This window comes from Cupressus sempervirens, chromosome 10, assembly GCF_028749045.1.
Source record: "Cupressus sempervirens isolate cs-2001-9-10 chromosome 10, ASM2874904v1, whole genome shotgun sequence".
Classification (NCBI taxonomy): Eukaryota; Viridiplantae; Streptophyta; class Pinopsida; order Cupressales; family Cupressaceae; genus Cupressus; species Cupressus sempervirens.
This window is the reverse complement of record NC_143127.1, coordinates 715,803,476-715,812,188: the sequence shown is the minus strand read 5'-3', so window position 1 is coordinate 715,812,188 and position 8,713 is coordinate 715,803,476. Positions and strand designations below refer to the sequence as shown.

The following is an 8,713-nucleotide window of genomic DNA, read 5'->3' as shown; positions in this document are numbered from 1 at the left end:
CTCCCCCATTATTAGGCTGGGTATCTTTCATGTTAGGAAAGATTCCAAGAAAGCTTAACAACTTTTTAGTAGGGTGGCAAAGCAACTTAAGATCAAAGGAGAAGTTAAGTCCTTGATTTAAATTATGCATGCAATGAGGTACACTGTGAGATTCTAACATAAGAAACACACTAAGTAGGATAAAAATGGTCCAAATGCACACAAAGTGTGATATCCATCAAAATATGGTATAAATTAATAATAATATGATATTAATAAAGTTATGGTCATATTATAATATATCAAAATATTGATGGTTAAATATTTAAATTAATTGTCATAATATATAAGTGAAATATTATATTAATATTAAAAAAATTAATAAATAGTATTTTTTTTATCGCTAAAAAGCCTAAGCCTTTGATGACTTATTAAGACAATAATTTACAACAATTCTTTGTTCAAAGCTGAGCTTGATAGGAGTATGAAACCTCCAGTCTAGCTCTATTACTTTATTTTTTGAAAAATTACAAAATCAAATATAGGGGCATTCCCCTATTTAAAAAGTTACTTGTTATAAATTTCATTACTGCATAGTACATGTCTTATTGAGTCTAGTCATTGCCCACCCTTTTCTTTATGTGCAGAGCTCAAACTATCCTGCACAACTCAGACTCTTGGCAAGATCAATAATAGTCACTTTATCATATAAATAGTTCTACTGGCTATCCTTTATATTGTTTAATTAGTCTAAAAAGACTTAGGAGCAAGCTAGTTATATTAGTTCTTGAATAAGATTATAATTAATAAATACTATTAATAATAAGAAATATATTTGATATATATTATATGTTATTAATATAGTATAATTATTAATAAGATATATCAATTATGAAAAGGTGTGACTTTTGAGAATATAATTATATATAGTATTAACTTTGAGGAAAGGGACATTTAGATATGGAGGAATATAGAGATCATATGAAACAAGCCTCTTCAACAAGCTTAATAGGAAAAAAAAGAAAAGTGAATAAATTAACTAAAGTCCCAACAAGAAACATTACAATGGGTATCATAACTAGTTCCTTGTGAGATTTATCAAAGACCGTTAAATTCATAATCACACATGAAAAAAGAGATCAATTTCCAATGGTGGATGAATCTTCTTGGAGAATTTGAAGTTTCTTGAGCTGTGTGGAAACAATAGGAAAGATAGATTTTTGAAGAGGAAAGAGTGCAGAATATTAATTTATCAGGCCTTGCTAAAGTTTCAAATTTATCAATTATTATAAGTCAAGTCCTTGACAAGACATTATTGTACTTGTCATAGGGTAGTACCACTGTATTCACTTTGCATACGTAGTGAATTAGTTCACCATTAATGAACCAATGAGAATGAACTATTTTTAAGTTAATAAAATATTTATAAAGTTAATTTATTATTTTATTATTCTAATATATTACCTATACTATTTATCTCAATGATAGTTAGCTCATTTCATTTGGTCTTATAGGACCCCTTTTCTCCGAGGCTTCCTCCATATTGATTTATTTTCGACTACATTTTCAGATAGTTGTTATGTTTTATTAACATTAACATTTCTTCTATACAATATAATACCTTTTATGTTAAAATGAATAATTATTAAAATTTAATAGTATTATCTACTATATAATATATTAATTTTTACCGTTAAAATAGATTAGCTTAATTAAAATACATATTATCCACTATTTCTTTCAAAACCATATAATACATTATGATTTAAAAATTATTTTTTGGTTGACCTTAATATATCTTTATATTTTTATTAAAAATAATAATTAACTAGACATTTATTTTATTTTTTAATATTTTTATACAAAATAAATATTTCTTATATATAAAGTTAATAATAGTTTTATTATACGTCTATATTTATCATCTTTTATTTACTATATCAATTAGCTATTATAATATTCAATCTTCATAGTTAAAACTTTTTAAAAATATCTTTAGATCATCACAAATTTACTATAACACATTGTATTTCAACAATTCATTAATCCTATACATACTATTTTTATTACTTTAATGGTAAGTACATACCACTACATGGCACTTATAATTTTAAGGCAATAATTTTGCGGCAATATTTTGAAGGCTCTTAGGTAGGCAAGATTTTCTTCCATAAGGCCCTGTTTGGTTGCATGAATTAGGCAGGAATAGGAAAATCTAAATACATATATTCACCAATCTGTCACTTGTTTGCAAGATACAAAATTAGAATTAGAATTTGTCTATCCTAATTTGACCCCAAAATGAGTATAGTGGTATCCCCAAAAAAAGGTGGAATAAGAATAGCTTATTCTTATCCTAGTTTTTAATAAACCCAATTTGATGGGTTGTGTTGGAAACAATTCTTCAAATTGTATGTTGTCATTGATGTTACACAAATGTCAATATTAACTAAGCAATGAAGAGTTTGCAATATTCACTGAGTAGTCGAGTAAAGAAGAACTTTTAGTATTAACCAAGCAGTTGGTTAAAGAAGGGTATCTCACTTGTAGCATTAACCAAGTGGTCAGGCATCAAAGGACTCACAGTATTAACCAAGCATTCAATCCTAGTATTGATCGAGTGATAACAAAATGCAATTGTTTATTAATTAATTGATTGAGGAAGACTATTTGGATGTTTATTGATTATTTGGAAGGGTATTCCAGCTGACTTGTCCTAGCTTATGATATATAAGAAAGGTCAAGTTGTGAGGATAAAATGAATAAGTGGAATGTGGAATAAGATGGCTATGTGAGTGAAGGCTAAGCATAGCAGGAAAGTGTGGAAGATAAGTCACAAAGAACAGTTGAACAATAAGGATCTAGAGATCAAGCTAAAATAGAGATTTGAATCTGCTAAGATAGTTACTTCATAAATCATGTCAAATTATTGTTACCTTCTAACCATTGTAGTGGTAAAGAAATCTCTTAACAAAGTTGACTTAACAATCATTTTGCAAATCCTCTAACAATGTGACATTTCAAGATTGAAGTGTTTGAAGACCTCTAACTAGGCCACTCCTAATTGGGTGATCTAAATCCTCTAACAAAGTCATACTTAACTGTATGTATTGTAACCTTTAATAGGGTTGGCCCTTAATAGGGCTCACTTCATAAGAGTGAAAAATATTGTAACTAGTTACATGGTGGTTTCCTCAAATTGGGTTTTCATGTTAAATCTTGGTGTCATCTGTGTTCATGTTATTTTCTTATGCTTTAGGTTTTTGCAACTAAGTTACTAAAGGCTAAAATAGTTTAATAATCATAAGATTACTTTGTTAACCGAGTGACAATAATATTCTAGTGTTAACCGAGTTGGTTAGTATTGATGATAAGTGGAAAGTTTGGATTGACATCTAGGAATGTGGAATTTTTTTGTGGTAACTGATTCACCCCTCCCCTCAATAGTATTTTTTTATCACTAAAAAGCCTAAGCCCTTGATAACTTATTGAGACAATAATTTACAACAATTCTTTGTTCAAAGGTGAGTGTGATAGGAGTATGAAACCTCCAATTTGGCTCTATTACTATATTTTTTGAAAAATTACAAAATCAAATATAGAGGCATTCCCCTATTTACAAATTTACTTGATATAAATTCATTTTTGCATAGTACATGTCTTATTGAGTCCAATCGTTGCCCACCCTTTGCTTTATGTGAATAGCTCATACTATTCTGCACAACTCAAGTTCTTGACCAAGATCAATGTTAGTCACTTTATCAGATAAATAGATCTATTGACTATCCTTTATATTGTTTAATTAATCTAAAAAGACCTAGGAGCAAGCTGATTATATTAGTTCTTGAATAAGATTATAATTAATAAATAGTATTAATAATAAGAACTATATATATATATATATATATATATATATATATATATATATATATATATATATATATATATATTATTAATGTAGTATAATTATTAACAAGATATATCAATTATGAAAAGGTGTGACTTTTGAGAATAAAATTATATATAGTATTAACTTTGAGGAAAGGGGCATTTAGATATGGAGGAATATAGAGAATATATATGAAATAAGCCTCTGCAACAAGCTAGCTAGGAAAAGAAAATTGAATAAATTAACTAAAGTCCCAACAAGAAACATTACAATGGGTATCATAACTAGTTCTTTGTGAGATTTATCAAAGACCATTAAATTCGTAATTACACACCAAAAAATATCAATTTCCAATGGTGGATGGATCTGCTTGGAGAATTTGAAGTTTCTTGAGTTGTGTGGATACAACAAAAAAAACAAATTTTTGAAGAGGAAAGAGTGTGAAATATCAATTTATCGGGCCTCGCTAAAGTTTCAAATTTGCCAATTATTATAAGTCAAGTCCTTGGCAAGACATTATTGTACCTGCCATAGGCTAGTACTATTGTATTCACTTTGCATACATAGTGAAATAGTTCACCATCAATGAACTAATTTTAAGTTAATAAAATATTTATAAAGTTAATTTATTATTCTAATATATTACCTATACCATTTATCTCAATGATAATTGACTCATTTCATTTGGTCTTATAGGACCCCTTTTCTTTGAGGCTTCCTCCATATTGATTTATTTTCAGCTACATTATTTTCGAATAGTGGTTATGTTTTATTAATATTAACATTTCTTCTATACAATATATTACCTTGTATTTTAAAATGAATAACTACTAAAATTTGATAATATTATCTACTATATAATATATTACTTTTTATGTTAAAATAGGTTAGCTCAATTAAAATACATACTATCCACTATTTCCTTCAAAACCATATAATACATTATGATTTAAAATTTATCTTTTGGTTAACCTTAACATATCTTTATATTTTTATTAAAAATAATAATTAACCTGACATTTATTTATTTTTTAATATTCTTTTACAAAATAAATATTTCTCATATATAAAGTTAATATAATAATTTTATTATACGTGTATATTTTTTATCTTTTATTTACTATATCAATTAGCTATTATAGTATTCAATTTTTGTAGTTAAAACTTTAGAAATTTATCTTTAGATCATCACAAATTTACTATAACACATTGTATTTCAACAATTCATTGATCCTATACATACTATTTTCATTACAAGTACATGCACTACATGACACTTGTAATTTTAAGGCAATAATTTTGGGCCAATATTTTGAAGGCTGTGGGTAAAATTTTCTTCCATATTTCTATTGTGAGAAGGAGATTTGCTTCTAACATTGATATTCTCCTAAACACAATATATGACAGTATCTATATTTCACTATAGGAAATTTGCGGATATGTTCTTATTACTTTATAAGTTTGTCAATATTTGAAATGTCCTTTTGAGACATTAATTTCATCCTTATCAGTCTACCATTAAGAATGCGGCAATCCTTATAGTTGACCAATTTTCAAAAAATTGTAAACATCATGATTTTTTTCGAAAATTTCAGCATTTGATCTTCATGATGATCTACATAGTTTGTAGTCAAAAACAACAACAAAAAAACTGGAAAAAAAACCACTATATTTGTGTGAATCTAGAAAAAGAAGTTTGACTTTGTTTTGTCTTTAGTACATTTTGTCGAGATTAGCATGTACCATAAACATCTCTCCAGCCTGAAAAAACTTGTCTCGTCTAATTCCATCTGAACTACAATCTCTTATGATAACGCTCGACATACTGGAGACAGTATAGAAAGATCAAGGATCCTGTGGAGGAAGAAGATACACATGTCAATTTCATCAACTGTATATCTGAGCGCATGGTGAATTCACTGGCGTTGGAACTTTTTTGCCTTATATAGCTCATGCAATTGTTTATAACAATTTCCAAAATTATCAAGTTCATCAATCTGAAGAGTTCAACTAAGTTAATGATGGACGTCAACTGCAAAGCCAATTTAGTGGGTGTAGGTTTTAACAGACCAAAATAAGATTCTTCATTGGCATTACTTAAGTCTCAAGAGGCAGAGACTTGCAAACAACTACCAGGAATGATTAAATTGCGATAGAAGTTTGGGGAAAAAGATGACACATTTTGTGTTTACTGAGGGGACAACCGCCTGTTAAGAGTTGATATTTAAAATATATTTTTTCTACACTTTGATTTTCATATGGAGCGGTGGAATCTGTGTCTATTGTGCATCTCCTAACATAACATATGCACCAGGGCAGGGTGCAAGTGTATAGCCGATAGATTCAATTTCAAACAAGTAGCCACAAAAATTGTCATTTGTTCATCCAGATACATCAGAAACAAAGCCAGTACGAGATTTCTAGAAGAGTGATGTGTGCTCTACAATCGAGCTACAAACATTTGTGTAGAGGATTAAAGAAATGATGGACATTGATCTTTCTGAAACATTTGTACCATCTGATCCTGGGGAAGAAATTAACTTCAAATGTTTAAATTTTTCATTCATTTGAAACTTGCTTATCACTGGCAATGACATCGTGGTACATAAAGAAATTGATTAACAATCATAAAGATGTCATTCTGTACATATCTTTAAGGATGGCAAACCTGCATTCTCAAGAAATCGTTTTCACAATTTTACCCATGGGAATAATGTCCACAATTTCATCCATCACAAGCAGTTTTCATGCGTTTCTCCCACAACATTTCATAATAAGCTTATTCTTCCGTATGTAAAGTGTATAAATTTGGTTGATGCCCGTAAATTGTTTGACCGCATGACGGAATGAAATAAATAGATCTTCAACCAGATCAGTTTACATTTGCAAGCGTACTCATAGCCTATGCCAAATTGGAAGCTCTGGAAAGGGGATGGACGATTTTTCAGTTCAAATTTGTAAAGCTCTTGGAATTTGAAGATCATGTCATTCCATTTACATCCAATAAAGCTTTTGTAAGCAAATTAATGCCGAATCTCCCATCCACCATGATATTTCTTCGTACAGAGCCCTACTATTTTTCTTGTATAGTTTAATGGTTCCTTGCAAGGAAAATTTTGCAGTAAAGGTGAGATAACGTCCTCGACAATTTACTTTCTTGAAGAACATGAGACTATTGGTTGCACTGTATATAAAAGGGGACTCCCAGCATACAAGAAAGTATAAATTATTTATCAAGGAAAGGATCAAACTCATTAAGAATTACCAAGAATACTTCAGACCAATCAGAAATAAAAATAATTCCAAAGAAAGTCTACAGATTCCTTATCAAATCTTCCTAATCTGTGTGCCATTGACATCCAGTGAACTAGCATCCAGCATCATAAATCAAAGCAAGGAAGACACTGGGTGTGAATCGATACAGCTAGCACGGATATTCACATGTCTCAAATATTGGTAGGGAGACTAATCGGGTTGGCTTTAATGAACATTTTTTGAGAAAATATATGGTTTGCAAGAAAACATACACAACCCGACCTCAATTTCCATATAAGCTTCATAAAAACGCAATCCACTAATGGGCATTTAAAACAGGGGATATACTACCTACCAGAGCAGTTGCAACTCCAGTATCCGACGCTTTTATGATATCCAGAGCTCCCATTTTGGCACAGGATGTGAGTATGCTTGCAAATGTAAACTAGTTTGGTTTGGTGTCCTATATCAACAGCCCACCGCTCAGAGAGAAAGCAGAGTTGGAGCGAGCAACACGAGGAGGAGTTGGGTGACCAGGCACAACAACCACATTTCAGGTGACCAACTTTCCAACTTTCCAGCGACCAAATTTTTCGTCGCAAATAGGAGCGTGAGCAAATTCCGGTGGGCTCTTGCCCACAAGTGAAAGCCTATCAGCATTTAACAACACATAACATAATGTAACAACACTATCTTGTTAACAGATTGTCAACGTCCCGAGTATGAAGGTAATTAGTGACAGGAGTACTTATTAGCAAATAGAACATGTTATGTTTCTCTCCTTATAGACGCAAGTTGAAGATTTTTGTTGGTGGAATATAACCAAAGGCATCTGGTAGCATTGAACTCGAAGCATTATACAAACTTAATAAGAAGGTATTTTGTTCATCTTCATCAAATCTCTGCACTCACGCTTTTTATTATATCAATGCTCCATCTTTTTGAAGCAACCATGTGATTCAACGTTGATTGCGATCTACTGTTCAATACTCTAATTTGTGAAGTTTAATGAACTGTTATTCCTGGGGGCTCTTGTGCAATCAAAGGCAACATGCATGGTGCACAGGAATAGCTGGAAACAATACATGCTCATCATGCTAAACTGGAGACTCCTAAATTATGGTACCACATAGAGATCTTACAACAAACGACATTTACAAATAAGAATATTTACAGTATCAACTCCCAGTATGTAAATAGAGATTCATAATACAGTGGTACAAATGTCTTATACAATTGATAACTAGTAATAATATATAGAGTAGTCTGAAATTCAATACACTTCATGCATCTCTAAGTATATTACTTATTTGGAATCAATTCATTTAAATAATGTCTATACTTAGTCTCATTATAAAATCTAGGTTAGAAGGAATAGATAGTGATAGAATGTGGGGAAGGCCTGTATAAATTTAACCAATGAGTTGTTCGACATGGGTAAAGGAGTGACACAGGGAGAGGGCAAACTTAACCAGAATCAACTCAACTTAAGCTTACAAACAACCCTGTTCAGAGTTACATACAAAAGCAACATACAAAAACAATGTACATAAGGCAAGAGTTCAGACTTTTACTCAGTTGTAATTAATA

General features: G+C 30.4%; 1 long non-coding RNA gene across 1 annotated transcript; it reads right to left on the bottom strand.

Moving 5' to 3' along the window:
• Window positions 1–6,215: 6,215 nt before the first annotated feature.
• Window positions 6,216–7,572, bottom strand: LOC149535833 (uncharacterized). Its single transcript, XR_016356892.1, has 2 exons — window positions 7,479–7,572; window positions 6,216–6,969 (listed from the first exon to the last, which is right to left on the bottom strand). It is a non-coding gene; the product is annotated as an uncharacterized LOC149535833 (long non-coding RNA).
• Between the last annotated feature and the right edge of the window lie 1,141 nt (window positions 7,573–8,713).